Genomic DNA, 18,662 nt, shown 5'->3' with positions numbered 1-18,662 from the left:
TTATGACAGCAGTCATATAGTTTAAAGGATGACGTAGGAAATGGGCAATGTTCAAATGCAAGATTCCATGAAGTGAACTTTCTGTTTCAGACTGATTTTATTATATGGAGTACATGGGCTACCGTGGAATGGCATGGACCATCTTTTCATAGAATCAGTGTTTGTGAATAAAAATCAAGTACATATGTGATGTGTACACTTGGGTTGACATATGGGGAAGTAGATGTTGCAGGGAGAAAGAGAGCTAGCAATGTTACCAAAGTGTTTATGCATGATGGAAGTTAGCTGATGAGCATTTGTGCTGTCATCTACAAAGGGGAATATTCCACAAGCAGGCAACAAACTTGTTATGAGGCAGGAGCTCTACTCACTCAATTTCTTCTCTTATAAATTTTGAACTTACAGTAGCACTTAGTTTTGATATGTCAAAATATAAGTAGCAGAAGCTGATGAAAGAGAGGAGAAATGAGAGATAAGACAGTGTTGAGGCCAGCTTCCTGTTCAAAATGAGACAAAAACTTAGAAACTGTGATGTCAGAAAAATACTCTATTTAGGGACATTGAAATATATCGAGTATGATTATTATTCAAAATTCATAGTAACAACTTTGGTTAGCATGTCAACATATGCAAAAGAAGGAAACTAAGACTATTTTGTGGTAGAAATGCTTAAAATGAGATATTGCATAATTTAATAATTTTAATAGAAAACCAGAAATTGACATTTTTGAAACAATACAAAAAAGTCTCTAAAACTTGACAGTACTACTATTATTTAGGAACAATACATAGAAATTTCTTCTAGTATAATGGTGCTTTGATGCTATCGTGTAGTAATTTACAGACAATTACAGAAAAATACATGACACATTTGCACCATGTCATCCTAAGTCATTTCATGTCAAAGTGTCTGAAAATAGCATATCCAAAGTTACTGGGAAAGATACGTGCTATTAAGTTAAGCAAACTAATGACTGTGAGAAACTTAGAGACCACTGTGCTCTTTCAAGAACTCTGCGTCTTTATTAATGTTCCCAATAATAAAAATACACATTAGTATTGTGTATGTATGTGGGTGCTCCTAATCGTGTGTGTGTGTGTGTGTGTGTGTGTGTGTGTGTGTGTGTGTAAAAATATAAATGCTAAATTACAAATAGAATAGTGGTTATATGGATATGCAATATGCATCTTGAGCCTCCAGTTTTTATTTCTGGCTTTTTCATGATCATTAATATCAACATAAATAAATCAATTAATCCTTTAACTGAAAGGTACAATTAATTTCACTACTTTATTAATTCACATGTACCAGACTAAAATTGAAAGCTAAATAATGGAATAAAAGTACAAAGTGTCAAGGTTCCATTGAGGCCATATTCCATAACTATGGAGAAAATCATTTTAAATGAATCTGAGGTTTGCTAAACTACACATGGTCCCTTTTACTTATCACTGTTAATGTCTCAATACTTCCTTTTTTCCCCCTTAGGCTCAGACACTGAGTTTCTTCAACAGACATCAGGTCAAAGTGTCAATACTTCTTTGTATCGTATGTTGGTGTTTGTGCAAAGGAGAAACAAAAGCAGGATCATTAGATTGTTAAAAATAATCTTTTAATGGAACTTTGCAGCAATCTAAGTATGGATATGGGTCAAGTTGTAAAACACACATGTGGTGGATTGAATTAGAATGGCCTCCATAGGTTCATATGTTTGAATATTTGATTCCTCAGTGGAACAGTTTGGGAAGCATTTCAAAAGTGTTTTCAAAATTTCACCTGAAGTATTCCAGTCAAACACACACTTGGTACCATCAAATTGCTTGAGTAAAAAATTAAGAGATTTGGAACATCTAGCAAACTCAGAATTGACAAATAACAGGGGTAACCAATGATTCATCATATAATACATCTTAGAAAGAATATCATTGTCAAACCTCACTTTTTCCAAACATATTGACCAAAATGACGGAGATGAAAGATTTCAACTATTGTGACAGAGTTCTACATTACTAAGTTTGACATGAATTTTCAATTAAGTAAAAATAAAAATCCTCCAAGCATAACATGCAGATACTATCATCTGTACCAGACCCTAAATTCTAGCCCAGAGGGAAAAAGAGGGGGATGGGAGAGGGGATGAGATGGAAGAGTTTACTCGCTGTTATTTATTTATTTATTTATTTATTTATTTTAATTAGGAGGGAATAAAGGAGAGCACAAAATAGATCTGTGACAAATAGCACTTTCTGAGATCACAAAATTTGGAAGGTAAGGGAATACTGGACAGCAGGGAGGAAGAAAGTGAAATGTAAATGAGAGACATTGTCTATCAGGACCAACCTTTAATTAAGAAAAAAGGAAAATCCATGATACAGCAAGTGGATAGGGCCCATGGTTATAGTTCATTAGAGGAAACCATGACAATGAAGGAAATTTTGGTTTTGGACTGTTTGAATTGGGGGAAAAACTTTTAAACAAGAAATGATTGATCCTCTAATTGCTTGTAAGACATGAGAGCCAAGAGGATCAGTGTGAGTGTTGTAAGTATAGAGAAACCCAGTAATGTAACTACCCATCCCACAATAAGACAAAGGCTTCCTAATCTGAGCAAAACAAGGGAAATGTATCCCCAGCAGACTATTCACAGTAACTATTGGGGACCCTTGGTTATCATCAGCTGAGGTTCCTAGGTGTTGGTTTTAATGCAGTGGCACAATGTTATTTATTAAGCAGTGCTGTTACCATGCAAGAAAAGCCATGAGGCATGACAAAACCCACTATCAGAGTTTTATTAGAAGTGAGGGACAGAAGAGAATGTGATCAGGCCTGTGGAAGACATGTGGGGCAGGGGGGGTGGAGTGGGGAGAGGGGGGAGTGGGGGGGAGGAGAAGAAGGGGGAGGAGCCTGTGATCCACTTTTTATAAATTCCTCTGCGCATGTGCATATGGGCTTATGGAGCTATGCCACACATGCACATAGATCTCATGATCACGCTGCGCTCAAATTATGCGACCACGCAGTGCACACATTATGTAGGGTGTAAAGTCCTGGAATGACTAAACATCTGAACAGCACATGCAGATGGGGGAGTGGCCAGGATTTCCAAAATTCCAGACTCTTTGCTTATTATTAAAAAAAAGCAGGTGAACAGGAGTGGGGGTGCCATGTTTCCTGAAAGCTGCTTCCAGCTGACTTGGTGGGTGTCAGTTGACTCTTGGGTGTTAGGGAAGGGGGCTTCTGAGGTAGTCAGGCATCCTGGGATGGTGGATTGTCGTCTGCTGCTTTGGAACTGTCAATCATCTTTCTAAGCTTGGGACTCTGGCTGCTTGTGTCTGGAGGATATTGGTGAGACAGAGAAAAGCTTAGAAAAAAAAAAGATTATTTTCCTTTGGGGGATCCCAGGGTGAGGGAGATGCATGGGGGCAGTCAGCTGACCAGTGCTCTTCTCAGTGGCACTTTGGGCAAGGCTCAATTGATGGCCCTCATGGGGAAGGGCAGGAACAAGCCCAGTGGCCTTTTCTACCACACACTTAGAACAGGGACCTGGAAGCCTTCAGGCAGTCACTTGGATAGCATGTGCCAGCATTTGGCAATTCTGTTCACAGGGCTTTCTCATCTCTCCGATGGTACCTTAAATGCCACAGCTGAGACTTCTGCCCATAGGGTTAGGGACCCTCTCTTCAGACACTTAAGCTTAGCCCTGGTGTTGGAGAAGCTCTATGAGACAAAATGGGTCTTAAGGAGCTGTCTGCCCTCTGGCTGTCAGGGTCTAAACTACTATATTGAAGGAGAACCTTTGTAAGCCATTCTAAGAAATGAGATGGAGTTTCATCCTTAAACTACATTTTTTAGCTTTTTATAGTTTACTGGTTTGAAGACAGCCTTACAGAGACCCACCAGGAGCAGGTAATAATAAATCTATCCCTGGCTAGAGACCCCATCATCAGTGTTATAATCCCAATGTGAGTATTGATCAGGAACTCATTTGCATGAGTCCTAGGCTGCTCCCAGACCCATCCATGCCACTCAGGGCAGCTTGAGAGCAAGAGTGAAAGTGGAAGCCAGAGCTAGGTTGGGCAGGAGCAGCCTGCCCAATACTGGAGAGCAGAGTGGAGGTCAGATAGGCAGAGGCTCCTTAGAGTCGGAGATTCCTCAGGTTCAGGTTGCACATGGGCAAGAGAGAAAGAATCAGAAAGGGAGGGTTTAGAGCTTAGGTGAAAGCTTGGGGATAAGGTAACTCTTTTCATTTGCCCATTCACTGGCAGAAGTTAGATAATTCCTGTGAAATATTGGGGTCCAAGCAGCTATTACATGGCCATATTTATTAGTATCTAGGGATATTGAAGGCATTTCTCAGAGGAGGAGTGGGACCAAGAGGAGGAAGCCTCTATGTCCCATGAGCGCAGACAAGAGAAGAAAATAAAAAACTAAAACAACAAAAGGGATCCAAGACCCCAGTCTCGGGTGTCCCTGAGGTTAGGGAAGGATCTGTGAATCTTCACAAGTTACCCAACCATTTATCAAGAAAGGGGTAAGGGCTGGGGTCATGTGTACCAGGAGGAACCCCCGGGGGTCTAGACAGCATTCAAATTCAATGCTTCATCAAGAGAGAATGAGTCATGGCATATGCAGCCCAAGGACCCGCCGGGGGTCTGACAGCAAGAAATATTATCTCAGGCTGCAGTCGTGGGAAATGGGGAGGAATTGGAAAGGAAAAACTCACCAATCTGAGCATCCAATGTTGTGTGGAGCAGTCTGGTGGCCAGGCAAATGAAAAAAGAGGGCATTGTAGATGAAACAAAACCTCGGCATAGGTTCTCACACACAGAGTGCTGGGAGAGTCTGCTTTGTCTCAGCACCAATGTTGGTTTTAATGTGGCAGCCCAACATTATTCATTAAGAGGCACTGTTAGCAAGCAAGAAAAGCCATGAGTCATGACAAAACTCACTATCAGAGTTGTATTAGGAGAAGGGAGGAACAGAAGATAATGTGATCAGGCCTGTGGAAAACATGTGGGTGGGGAGAAGAAGGAGGGGAAGAGTCTGTAATCTACCTTTTATGCATTCCCCTGCACATGTGCATATGGGCTTATGGAGCTATGCCATGCATGCACATAGATTGAGTGATCACGCTGCAGTGTAAATTATGTGACCATACAGCACACAGATTACGTAGACTTTAGCCCTGGAATGACTAAACATCTGAACAGCACATGTGTGGTCATGCAGCTGGGGGAGTGGCCAAGAATTCCAGCACCAGGAATATCAGCAACTGATACTAGAGGTATCAGGCATGAGAAAGGAACTGTGCAATACCCACTTAACTGAGTCAGATAGGATTGTGCTCACAGGTAGGAAGATTTAAATTCAACAGGGATTTTCGGGCTTTAGTGGCTTTCCTGAGACCCATGGTGGAACATGATTTTATAAGGTAAGCGAGGCTCTGGAGATGGGAATGATTTAGACTAGGTTTTAAAATTGCTAAAGCAATCGAGAACAGATGAGAAAAACCAACATAAGAGGGGCCTTTCTGAGACACTTGAGAGTTCCAATATTTCTTTAGCCAGATTTTATAGGGAAAAACTTGGCAGAAGCCAAATTCAGCACTTACAAGAATACAGAAGGCTTTCAAACCTGAGCAAAGAAGTAATGATTATATAATGACAGAAAACTTAAAGGAAAATACTAAGGTTGTCCTAGAGTGGGCAGTTATGACTCTGGACTACACAAACATACACTGGGAATGAAAACTATTCACTCTGCCCAGGATGGAGATGGAGCCAATGAAGAGTGAGGAGCTAACCAAAGCTCATGCCCAGATACTATCAGATGTAGGGAGCCTGAGTGTTTACATCAGGTAGCATATAAGGACATACCCCACTTTGGCCAGTCAGAAGAAAGGACCAACTACCAAACCACTGTGCCTAGTAAGAGCAAGCAGACTAATAGGAGGCTTCTGGCATACATGACTGTTCAATGCTCAGCACAAATGGGACATTTATGTTACCTCTCTATAGTGCAGAGACCATTGAGTAAGAACATCTAAAGGAATTTCAGAACCAGAGGAAGGGAAGAAATGTCCTCTGGAATTGATATGGTTATCACTCTCTTGAACTGTGAACCATTGTGATTATACTCAATATACATGCATAGGACTGAGTCTATTACCATTTGCTCATGGAAGAGTACTTTACAAAGTCTCCCTCTTATCAAGGCTATCTGGATACAAATTGTTTTCAGGCAGGAAATTCACTAGACCCTACCTCTCTAGGATTTATCAGAAGTTAACAGTTAGTGGGAAGGAGTGAGTCCTCACAAGACCCAAGTCCTCTCTGTAGTAAAGACTGCTATGAGAAAAACGTTTTCTTCTGTGGAATAATTTCTTTTAAGGGTCTATGCTCTTGTAAATAAATCTGTAATGATACATTTGTAAATAACCTATTGTCGATGTTTCAATAAACAACTGGAATTAAATTCATCCCAACTTAGATTTGAGTAGAATCATTGCTTGGTCTGTTACTGGTACTTTGTTCCTCTTTCCAGGAAAAGTTTGGAAACAAACAAACAATAACAACAACAACAACAACAAAAACAAAACAAAATAAAACAAAACAAGAAATACCTAGAAGGGAACCACACAACACTACCACCAAAAATAACAGGAATTGACAATCACTGGTCATTAATATCCATTAATATCAATGGTCTCAATTCACCTATAAAATGACACAGGCTAACAGAATCAATATGAAAAGAGGATACATCCTTGCTGAATACAAGAAACACACGTCAACTTTAAAGACAGACACTACCTCAGAGTAAAAGGCTGAGAAAAGACTTCCCAATCAAACAGACTTAAGAAGCAAGCTGGTGTAGCTATCCTAATATCTAATAAAATAGACTTTAAAATAAAATCAATCGAAAGAGATCAGGAGGGACATTACATATTTATCACAGGAAAAATCCACCAAGATGAAGTCTCAATTCTGAACATTTATGCCCCAAATACAAGGGCACCCATATTTGTAAAAGAAACATTACTAAAGCTTAAATCACATATCAGGCCCCACACACTAGTAGTGGGAGACATTAACACCCCACTCTCACCAATGGATAGGTCTGTAGGACAGAAATTTAACAGAGAAATAGGAACCTAACAGAAGTTATGACTCAAATGGACTTAACAGATATCTACAGAACATTCCACCCTAACACAAAAGAATATACCTTCTTCTCAGTACTCCTGGAACCTTCTCTAAAATCAACCACATGCTCAGTCAAAAAGCAAATCTCAACAGATACAAAAAAATTGGAATAACTTCCTGTATTTTATCAGACCACAAAGGCTTAAAGTTAGATTTTAACAACAACAAAAATTACAGAAAGCCTACAATCTCATGGAAACTGAATAATGCCCAACTGAATCACCAAAGAGTCAAGGAAGAAATAAAAAAAAATGAATTAAAGGTTTCCTAGAATTCAATGAAAATGAATATACCACCTACCCAAACTTATGGGACACTATGAAATCAGTGCTAAGAGGAAAATTCGTTAGCATTAAATGTCTATGTAAAGAAGGTGGAGAAATCTCACACTAGCAACTTAACACCACACCTCAAAGCTCTAGAACAAAAAGAAGCAAACTCACCCAGGAGAAATACACACCAGGAAATAATCAAATTGAGAACTGAAATCAATGAAACAGAAACAAAAAGAACAATACAACGAATCAATGAAACAAAGAGTTGATTCTTTGGAAAAAAACAAGATAGACAAACCCTTATGCAAATTAACCAAAAGGCAGAGAGAGAGCAACAAAATCAGGAATGAAGAGAGAGACATAACAACAGACAATGAGGAAATCCAGAGAATCGTCAGATCATACTTCAAAAACATGTACTCCACAAAATTGGGAAATCTGAAAGAAATGGACAATTTTCTGGATAGGTACCACATGCCAAAGTTAAATCAAGATCAGATAAACTGTTTAAATAGACTACTAACCCCTAAGGAAATAGAAGGAGTCATTAAAAGTCTCCCAACCAAAAAAGCCCAAGAGCAGACTGTTTCAGTGCAGAATTTTACCAGATTTTCAAAGAAGAGCTAATTCCAATACTCTTCAAATTGTTCCACACAATAGAAACAGAAGGAACATTACCACACTCTTTTTATGAGGCTACAGCTATCCTGATACCCAAACCACACAAAGCTGCAACAAAGAAAGAGAATTACAGACCAATCACCTTCATGAATATTTATGCAAAAATACTCAATAAAATATTGGCAAAATGAATCCAAGAACACATCTACAAAATTATCCACCATGACCAAGTCAGCTTCATCCCAGGAATGCTGGTCCAACATATGAAAATCTGTCAATGTAATACATCATATAAACAAACTGAAAAAAAAAAGAAACCACATGATCATCTCATTAAATGCTGAAAAAGCCTTTGACAAAATCTAACAACCCTTCATGAGAGATCACGAATACAAGGAACATAATAAAGGCAATTTACAGCAAGCCAACAGCCAACATCAAATTAAATGGAGAGAAATTCAAAGTGAAGCAGGACAAGACAAGGCTGTTCACTCTCCCCATATTTATTCAATATAGTACTTGAAGTTTGATCTAGAGCAATAAGACAACAAAAGGAAATCAAAGGGATAGAAATTGGAAAGGAAAAAGTCAAACTTTCACTATTTGCAGATGATATGTTAATATACATAAGTGACCCCCAAAATTCTACCAGGGAACTCCTAAAGCTGATAAACTCCTTCAGTAATGTGGCAGGATACAAGATTAACTCAAAAAAATCAATACCCCTCCTCTATACAAAAGATAAAAGGGCTGAGAAAGAAATCAGAGAAACATCACCATTTATAATAGACACAAATAATATAAAATACCTTGGGTAACTCAAACTAAGCAAGTGAACGACCTGTATGATAAGAACTTTAAGTCTCTGAAGAAAGAAATTGAAGAAGATATCAGAAAATGGAAAGATCTCCCATGATCATGGATAGGTAGAATTAACATAGTAAAAATGGCAATCATAACAAAAGCCATCTACAGATTCAATGCAATTCCCATCAAAATCCCAAGACAACTCTTCACAGACTTGGAAAGAATAATACTCAACTTTATATGGAAAAAAAAAAAAAACCCAGGATAGCTAAAAGAATCCTGTACGATAAAGCAACCTCTGGAGGCATCACAATTCCTGACTTCAAGCTCTACTATAGAGATACAATAATAAAAACAGCTTGGTACTGGCATAAAAACTGACAAGGAGACCAATGGGATCAAATTGAAGACCCTGACATTAATCCACACACCTATGAACACCTGATTTTTGACAAAGAGGCCAAAACTGTACAATGGAAAAAAGAAAGTATCTTCAACAAATGATGCTGGCACAACTGGATGTCAGCATGTAGAAGATTGCAAATAGATGCATATTTGTCATCAGGCACAAAACTCAAATCCAAGTGGATCAAAGACCTCAACATAAATCCAGCTACTCTGAACCTGATAGAAGAGAAAGTAGGAATGCATTGACACATGAGATCACTTCCTAAATATAAGACCAGTAGCACAGATACTGAGAGCCACAATTAATAAATGGGAGAACCTGAAACTGAGAAACTTTTGTAGGGCAAAGAACATGGTCAATAAGACAGAATGACAGCCTACAGAATGTGAAAAGATCTTCATCAACCCCACATATGACAGAGGGCTAATCTCCAGAATATATAAAGAACTCAAGAAATTAGACATAAAAAAATCTAAAAATCCAATTAAAAACTGGGCTACAGAGCTAAACAGAGAATTCTCAACAGAGGAATCTCAAATGGCAGAAAGATATTTAAGGAATTGCTCAACATCCTTAGTCATCAGGGAAATGCAAATCAAAATGACTCTGAGATACCTTACACCTGTCAGAATGGCTAAGATCAAAAATACTGATAACAGCTTTTGTTGGAAAGGATGTGGAGCAAGGGGAACACTCCTATGCAGTTGATGGGAATGCAAAGTGGTACAGCCTCTTTGGAAATTAGTATGGCAGTTTCTCAGAAAATTGGGAATCAATCTACCTCAAGACCCAGCTATACCACTCGAGCATATATCCAAGGAATGCTCAATCATACCACAAGGACACTTGCTCAAGTATGGTCATAACAACATTATTCATAATAGCCAGAATCTGGAAACAACCTAGATAACCCTCAGCTGAAGAATGGATAAAGAACATGTGGTACATATACACAATGGTATGCTACTCAGCAGAGAAAAACAGTGGCATCATGAAATTTGCAGGCAAATGGATGGAACTAGAAAATATCATCCTGAGTGAAGTAACCCAGACTCAGGAGGACAAACATGGTATGTACTCACTCCTAAGTAGATACTAGATGTAAATCAAAGGATAACCAGGCTTCAACCCATAGTTCCAGGAAGGCTAGCTAGTAAGGAGAATCCTAGGAAGGACATATGGATCATCAATCGAAGGGGAAATAGATGAGATCTACATGAGTAAACTTGGAGTGAGGGGGCATACTGGAGGGCAAAGAATGGGGGATGAGAACGTAGGGGAATGGGTTGTTTGAAATGGTACAGGGACAGAGTGGGAAAGCAAGGAAAAAGATACCATGATAAATGAAGACATCCTGGAAATAGGGAGAAACAGAGTGCTAGGGAATTTCCCAGGAATCTGCAAGGATGACCCCACCATAGACTACTGGCAATAATTGAGAGGGTGCTTGAACTGACCTACTCAGATGGCTGAATACCCTAACTGTCATCATAGAGCTCTCATCCAGTGACTGATGGAAGTATATGCAGAGATCCACTCCAGGTGTCAGGCAGAGCTCCAGGAGTCCAATTGATGAGAGAGAGGAGGGATTCTATGAGCAAGGCACATCAAGACCATGATGGGAAAAAATACAGAGACAACTAGCCAAACTAGTGGAAATGTATGTTCTGTGGACCAATAGTTGAGGAGTCCCCATGGAACTGGACTAGGCTCTCTGGATAGGTGAGACAGTTGTTTAGCTTGAGCTGTTTAGGGGGTCCCCATCCAGTGGGATTGGAACCTATCCCTAGTGCCTATGGTGAGACACTTTGCACAGCCTTGGTACAGGAAGGAGGGGCTTGGACCTGCCTCATCTGAATGTTTCAGGCTTTGCTGACTCCTCATGGGAGACCTTGCCTTGGAGGAGGTGGGAATCGGGGGTTGTTTGTGGTGGGGGGAATGTTGGGGGATGGGAGGAGGGAGGAGGGAGGAGAGAGGGATCTGTGGTTGGTATGTAAAATGAATAGAAAATTTCTTAATGATAAATATAAAAAAAGAATATGTGGTTAGTCTTGGTTGTCATTTTCTCATATAATACAGTGAAATATAGTGACAATTGGACACTATCTTGTTTTAAAATCATGAAATTAAGCTGTGTGAATATAAAAATTTTTTTAAATAATTTGTGTGAACTTTGAAAGGTTACAATTCTTAGAAGATTCAACTATGGCAACCTGACCTGAGATCTACAGGACTTCATTAGTCTATGATATTCTTTATGTTTCCCTTGTTGGAAATAATGTGATAATAATTAAGAAGGCTTACTTTGCTTGCAGTTCTTCTTAATTTGTGATGATCACCCAAGAAACAATTCTGTGATCAGTTGGAATGAAGAAAGAAAGAAAAAGGAAGGGAAAATTGGTGCTGAAAGTTAATGCACATTACTTGAATAAAATTCCTACTTGAAAAAGAAAGATGACCTAGAAAACAGGTGCCAATCCTACTGACATACTTCATTCCAATCATCTAAGTCCAAGATGTGCTGAAGAATATGATGGCACCAGGGTTGAATTGAGTCACAGATGAGAGTTTAGGACACTTTGTAGACCTTCACTATTAATTCCTCCTTTATTCTGTGTTAAGAATTAAAATAAAAATCTATAACAATAATAATATTAATAATAATAACAACAACAATTATTGTAATAACAATAATAAAAATAATTGAGTTACAACACTACAAATAGAAGTTTTGAAGGGGGCTCTCTGCTCTTTTTAGTTCTCCATACCTCAATATTAGAAATAAGACACTTCTTTTTTTGAAGAGGGAGGGAAGGAAAGGGTTTATTTCAGCTTATATGTCTGAATCACAGTCTACAATAACAGAAATTCAGGGAAAAGAATCAGGGCAGGTATCTAGGCACAGAAAAAGAGGTCATAGAGGAACACTGCTTATTGGCTTGCTCCCTATTGCTCGCTCAGCCTGTTTTCATTTACCACCCAGGAGGACCCACTCAGAGGTGGCACAACTCTCAGTGAGCTGGGCCCTCCCATATCAATAATCCATTAGGAAAACGCCTTACAGACGTCTCTGCAGGCTATCTTACACAGGAACTGTCTCAACTAATAGTCCCTCTTCCCAGATGTGTCTTTGTGTCAAATGAAAATGAGCCACCAGTCCTCTTTATGAGCAGAAAGACTTTTAATTGCTGAGCCACCTCTTCAACCCAAGTCTCTGTGCTTAGATTTCCCGTTGTTTCCTTTAGACTCTGTAAAAAAAAAAAAAAAAATTAAATTTTCTTATAGTCCATGCTCAAGATTAATCAGAAATCTTAATTGGGGGCAATATTTTTGTGTAATAACAATCAAAACTATTAATTAGAACTGTCTTAAACACAATCTATAAATATAACATACTTTTAGTGGGAAATAATCATGAATTTAAATGTATCTCACAATGTAAAAATCAGACACTAAAATATGCAAATATTTATATTTTGTTAATGACCCAAGTACATATTAGTATGTACCCCAAACCAAAGTCCTAATTTTAATCTATTTTTAAGGTTTGCTTGTTTATTTAAAGTTTTTTTTTTTAATTTTACATACCACCCACTGTTCCCCCTCCCTCCTTTTCTCCTGATCCCCCCCACCTCTCCCATCCCACCCCCACCCACTCCTCATAGAGGGTAAGGCCTCCCTCAGGTATTCAACATAGGCTGGCATACCAAGTTGGGGCAGGCACAAGCCCCTCCCCCCTGCATGAAGGCTGAGTAAGGCATGGCACCATAGGAAATGGGCTCTTAAAAAGCCAGTTTATGTACTCAGGATGGGTCCTGGTCTGATTGCCAGGGGACTCACAAACAGATCAAGCCACACAACTGTCACCCTCATTTAAGGGGCCTAGTGTGGTCCAATACAGGCTTCCCAGCTGTCAGTCCAGAGTCTGTGGGCTCCTGCTAGCTTGGGTCAGCTGTCTCTGGTTTTTCCCATCATGATCATGTTCCCCCTTGCTCTTATAGTCCCTCTTCCTTCTCTTCAACTAAACTCTAGGAGCTTGGCCAAGTGCTTGGCTATGAGTCTCTGCCTCTGCTTCCATCAGTCGCTGGATGTAGATTCTGTGATGAGATTAGGGTAGTCACCAATCTGAGTACAAAGGAAGGCTAGTTCAAGTACTCTCTCCACCATTGCTGTGAGTCTTAGTTGGAGACATCCTTGTAGATTCCTGAGGATTTTGCCAGCACCAGATTTCTCCCTGACCCTATAATGGCTCATTCTGTCAAGATATCTCTTTCATTGTTCTTCCTCTCTGTCCCTCCCAAAATTCAGCCATCTCAAGACATCATGTTCCTAACCCCTATCCCTTCCCCTCTCCCATTTTACCCAGGAGATCTTAACCCTTTCCCCTTCCTGGGGCAATCCATGCATATCCCTTTCAGGGTCCTCTTTATCTAGCTTCTTCTGTGGGTTGTAGCCTGTTTATCCTTTGCTTTGCACCCAGTATTCACTTACAAGTGAGTACACACCATGTTTGTCTTTCTGGGTCTGGGTTATCTCACTCAGGATGATTTTTTTTTCTAGTTTCATCCATTTGTCTACAAATTTCATGATGGCATTGATTTCTACCACTGCATAATACTCCATTGTGTAAATGTACCACATTTTCTTTGTCTAATCTTCTGTTGAGTGGCATCTAGGTTGTTTCCAGGTTCTGGCTATAATGAATAATGCTGCTATGAACATAGTAAAGCACATGTCCTTGTGGTGTGGTTGAGCATTTTTTGGGTATATGCCCAAGAGTGGTATAGCTGCGTCTTGAGATAAGTTGATTCCCAATTTTCTGAGATACCATCATACTGATTTCCAAAGTAGCTATACAAGATTACACTTCCACCAGCAGTGGAGAAGTGTTCCCCTTGCTCCATATCCTCTCCAACATAAACTGTCAATCAGTGTTTTTGATCTTAGCCATTCTGACAGGTATAAGATGGTATCTCAGAGTCATTTTGATTTGCATTTTCCTGATGGCTAAGTATGTTGAACACTTCCTTAAGTGTCTTTCAACCACTTGAGATTCTTCTGTTGAGAATTCTCTGTTTTGATCTGCACCCCATTTTTAATTGGATTATTTGATATTCTGATGTCTAGTTTCTTGAGTTCTTTATATATTTTGGAGATCAGCCCTCTGTCAGATGTGGTGTTGGTAAAAAATTTTTCCCCTTCTGTAGGCTCCCGTTTTGAGAAATAAGAAAATTCTTAAAAAAAAAAAAAAAAAAAAAGGTTTGCAGTATCATATCTCTTTGATCCAGAAAGAGTGGAAGGAACAAAATTCTTAAGAAGAATCCTGTGATTATGCCTGGTCAACATTCTCCAAAGAACCACCCAGGAAATAGGCTTACAAACCATGCCTCTGTAACAGAGAGACAGTGTTTAAATGAAGCTTTTTTTTGTTTTGTTTTGTTTTTTGTTTTTTTTGAGACAGGGTTTCTCTGTGTTGTAGCTGAAGTTTTCCTGTGTCCCACCCAGTCCACAGCCACTCAGACCCAAGTAAAAACATGGAGGCTTATATTAATTAAAGCTGCTTGGCCATTAGCTCAGGCCTACCACTAATTAGCTCTTACACTTAAACTCATCCCATTTCTGTTAATCTATGTGTTGCCACATTTTCCATGGCTTTACTTGTGTGCCATTACATTCTGCTCCCTGGATGGTGGGCTGGCATCTCCTGCTCAGCCTTCTTTTTCCCAGAATTCTCCTTGTCTGCTTATCCCATCTATACTTCCTGCCTCTCCTGGCCAATCAGCATTTTATTTATCAATCAATTAGAGCAACACATTCACAGCATGCAGAGTGACAACACCATCCTTTCCCCTTTTCTTTCTAATCAAAAGGAAAGTTTTTACTTTAACCTAGTAAAATCACATATATCAAGCAAAAATTACAGTTACAATAGCTAAAACTATTTGTATTTTACAAAATTAAAGAAAATATTTTATCTATTCTATGCTTGTGAGTCACAAGTTTCATATCTAAGTTATCTGTTATCATAACCAAGGAAAATTATAACTATCTGGTCTTCAACTACATCAAAGACCTCAGAAGAATATAATATTACCTAAGTAAACAGGAAGTGCATTGTAAGCAACTTCCAAAAACTTAGAATGACAGAGACAGCTGGCTGCCTGGACAGTCACCTGAAGTTCCTCTGCAATGTTGGTGTATCCATCTTCAGCCCATAGGCCTAAAGTCTCTCAATCACTTTTCTCTGTGTCCTATAGAATGTCTGTTATTTTCTTCTATGAAGCAGAACCTGAAGGACCATTTTGCCTTGAAAAGTTTAGTGGTCACTTTCCTATGGGTCCTGCATGTCCAGTCAATATAACATTTTGTCAAGCAGTCCAGGCAAGAACAATTTCTTGCCCAAATGACTATTTTTGACAAGAAGAAGATAAACTCCACATGGAGTGTCTTTGACATCCATCTTCCTCTTTGAAGCAATTAGTGCTGCCAAGAGCAGACGTGTCTTGCTGTCCAGAAAATTCCAATTTCTTAAAACATTTTAAATGCTGTATGCTGTAGGTCTTTGAAGTGTTTCAAGATTACCTACCTAACTGAATTATATCTATGTATACCTAGAAAACTTAGCATGACTATAAGTTTGACTATCATAGAAAAAGACTAATTATCAATCTGTATTTCTTAATTATCCATTATAATTTAAATGACTTACATAAGCATAATACCTTAAACAAGAGTAGAAATATACATACAGTATAATAAAATTAACTTTAAATTTGTAATAAACTAAAATCTATAACAATGTAAAACATTTTAGACAAGTTGTTACTTTTCAAAAGTAGGTTCAATAATCTATACTTTCATCCTATTGTAGATGTAACCAACCATCTTATTAAATAAGAAACACAGAGCCAATACAGAGATGAAAGCCAAGAGGTCAGAGCAATAGTTAAGAGCTAAAAACCTTACCCTTCACTGTCACTGAACCTCTCCGAAAGACATCTACCTCCTGTGTCTGTCTTTTTTTATAGAGTTTCTGTTCTGCCTTCTCATTGGTTGTAAACCCAACCACATGACCTCCTAATCACTGCCTGTCTGTACAGACCTCCAGGTCTTCTATGGTTGGTATTGAGATTAAAGGCGTGTGTCTCCAATGCTGGCTGTATCCTTGAACACACAGAGATCTACCTAGCTCTACCTACCAAGTGCTGGGATTAAAGGTGTGGACCACCACTGCCCAGCTTTCACTATGGCTTGCTAATAGCTCTGACCCCCGGGCAACTTTATTTATTAACATACAAATCACATTTGAGTACAAATAAAATATCACTATATCCTATCATATCTATACTATCCCCTTTTCTTCTTTAGAAAGAGATTGCAGTTATAATCAACCTGCTTTAAATAAAAATGAACATTTATAAACAATATTTTTAGAATTTGGGCATAGCTTCTCATACTACTTTCTGCTGGATGAGGGTACTGACAATCTAATGGGGATCCTGAGAAAATTAAGAATTATGGTCAAGTCCTGACTAGAGTAGTCTGTGAGGGTGTATTCTCTGAGCTAGTTGCCTTGAAGCTATTCTGGATGTTGGATCATCTGGGCCATGGTGTCATTGGAGACCCTTCAGGGAGTCTTGGCGGTCAAACCATATTAGCCTGGAAGCAATCCACAGGTTCTCATCTTCTGCATAAACAAAAACAGAACCTCTTTTCCAAAGTAACATATCCTTAGACATAGATTTTGCAATCAAGATATCTTTAAAATATACATATTGATTTAACTCAGCAGTTTTTTACAATCAAATGTCTCTCTACAATTAAAAATCCCAAAGATAATATAATCCAGACTTTCTGTGTGATTTCCATCTTTACATGGCTTTTTTTATATTATTTCCACTGTCTCTTTAAAGACTTTATTTCTTTGAAACAATTTTTTATATAATTGTCTGTATTTATTTTTTTCTCTCTTCCAAGTCTACATACATTTTTACACACATTGTAAACAGTTTAGGGTTTATCTCATCTGTTTCATTGTGACTATATTTTATTGTGAATCTATTGCTTTAAACTGCAGTATTACTAGAACTGAAATGGCAGCTTTGGCTACTGGCTCCACCCACCTCAGCTTCCTAAGATGGCAGAACTTCCTTTATTACAGCTCTGGGGGAACCAGGCTCTCCACCAACTCTGAGAAGCAGTGGGTCTATGCTTCCATCCAGCAGCATGTAGCCCCAAACCTCTTTTCTCTCTGTCTCTGCCTCTCTGTCTCTCTCCCTCTCCCTCTTCCTCTCCTTCTCACCCACCTCTCTCTCTTTAACTAGCAAAAGCTAAATCCACCACACAGTGTGCTGTGCAGCTCGCAGACACCACTGTGTACAATGGCAGGAATCTGCCATGCTGCACTCAAGCTCATACACCACAAACCAGCTATACTGTAGCTCAAGCCCACAGGCCTTGGTGTCTCTGTATCACAGCTTTCCTGAGAGACACAACTAGGAAACTGCTCTTGGCTCCATTTTAGAACACTTTTTTAAAGCTTTCTCAGGTTTTAGGTGGAAACTCTTGCACCACGTTGGGCACCATTTGTAGCTGAAGTTTTTGGAGGCTTTCCTCGAACTCACTCTGTAGCCTAGGCTGGCCTTGAACTCACATACATCTGCTTGCCTCTACTTCCCGAGTGCTATGATTAAAGGCATTCACTACCACCACCCGGCATGAAGCTATTTTTATGTGGAGAATTTCTGCTTTCCTTTTGATACATATGATATTTACTACTAATTTCATATTAAGGTTAACTTCAAATTCTTATATATTCATGTCTCATAAATATTTGAAAGGCATCTTTTCAGGTGCAATCTTCCAAATGTATAGGTATAGAAATTAGGCAGCACCTCTGTCTCCTAAAATTTATTCTCCCAGTAATGTAATGGAGACTTTTAGGAAAGCTGCCCAAATTGTATGCTGCAGAAAATACAACATATTTAACCAAAGGTGCTGAGAAACCCTGATATCAACACATAGATGATTAAAATTAGGCCAGTATCTAATACTCTGAACAAAAATCAACTCACAAAGTATAAAAGGCCTCAGTGTAAAACTTGAAATTATGAATGAAACTGCTAGAAGGAAACATAGGCAAGATATAGGTATGGAAGGGAATTTCTGAGTAGGAATCCATTTGTTCAAGAACTAAGGGTAACACTGAATAAATGAAACATAAAAAACTATAAAGTTTCCATACAGCATAGAGAAATGAGGACAGAGAAAGCCTATAGAGTGGGAGGAAATACCTGCCAGCTATATATCTGATAGAAAATTAATACCCCAAATATACAAAGAAC

At 38.8% G+C, this 18,662-nt stretch overlaps 1 non-coding gene across 1 annotated transcript; it reads right to left on the bottom strand.

The window, feature by feature from the left end:
• Positions 1 to 1,489: 1,489 nt before the first annotated feature.
• LOC121825245 (small nucleolar RNA SNORD37) lies at positions 1,490 to 1,555 on the bottom strand. Its single transcript, XR_006067371.1, has one exon. It is a non-coding gene; the product is annotated as a small nucleolar RNA SNORD37 (small nucleolar RNA).
• Between the last annotated feature and the right edge of the window lie 17,107 nt (positions 1,556 to 18,662).

This window comes from Peromyscus maniculatus, chromosome 22, assembly GCF_049852395.1.
Source record: "Peromyscus maniculatus bairdii isolate BWxNUB_F1_BW_parent chromosome 22, HU_Pman_BW_mat_3.1, whole genome shotgun sequence".
NCBI classification, from domain to species: Eukaryota; Metazoa; Chordata; class Mammalia; order Rodentia; family Cricetidae; genus Peromyscus; species Peromyscus maniculatus.
The sequence above is the reverse complement of the archived record's forward strand: the minus strand, read 5'-3'. Positions and strand labels throughout refer to the sequence as shown.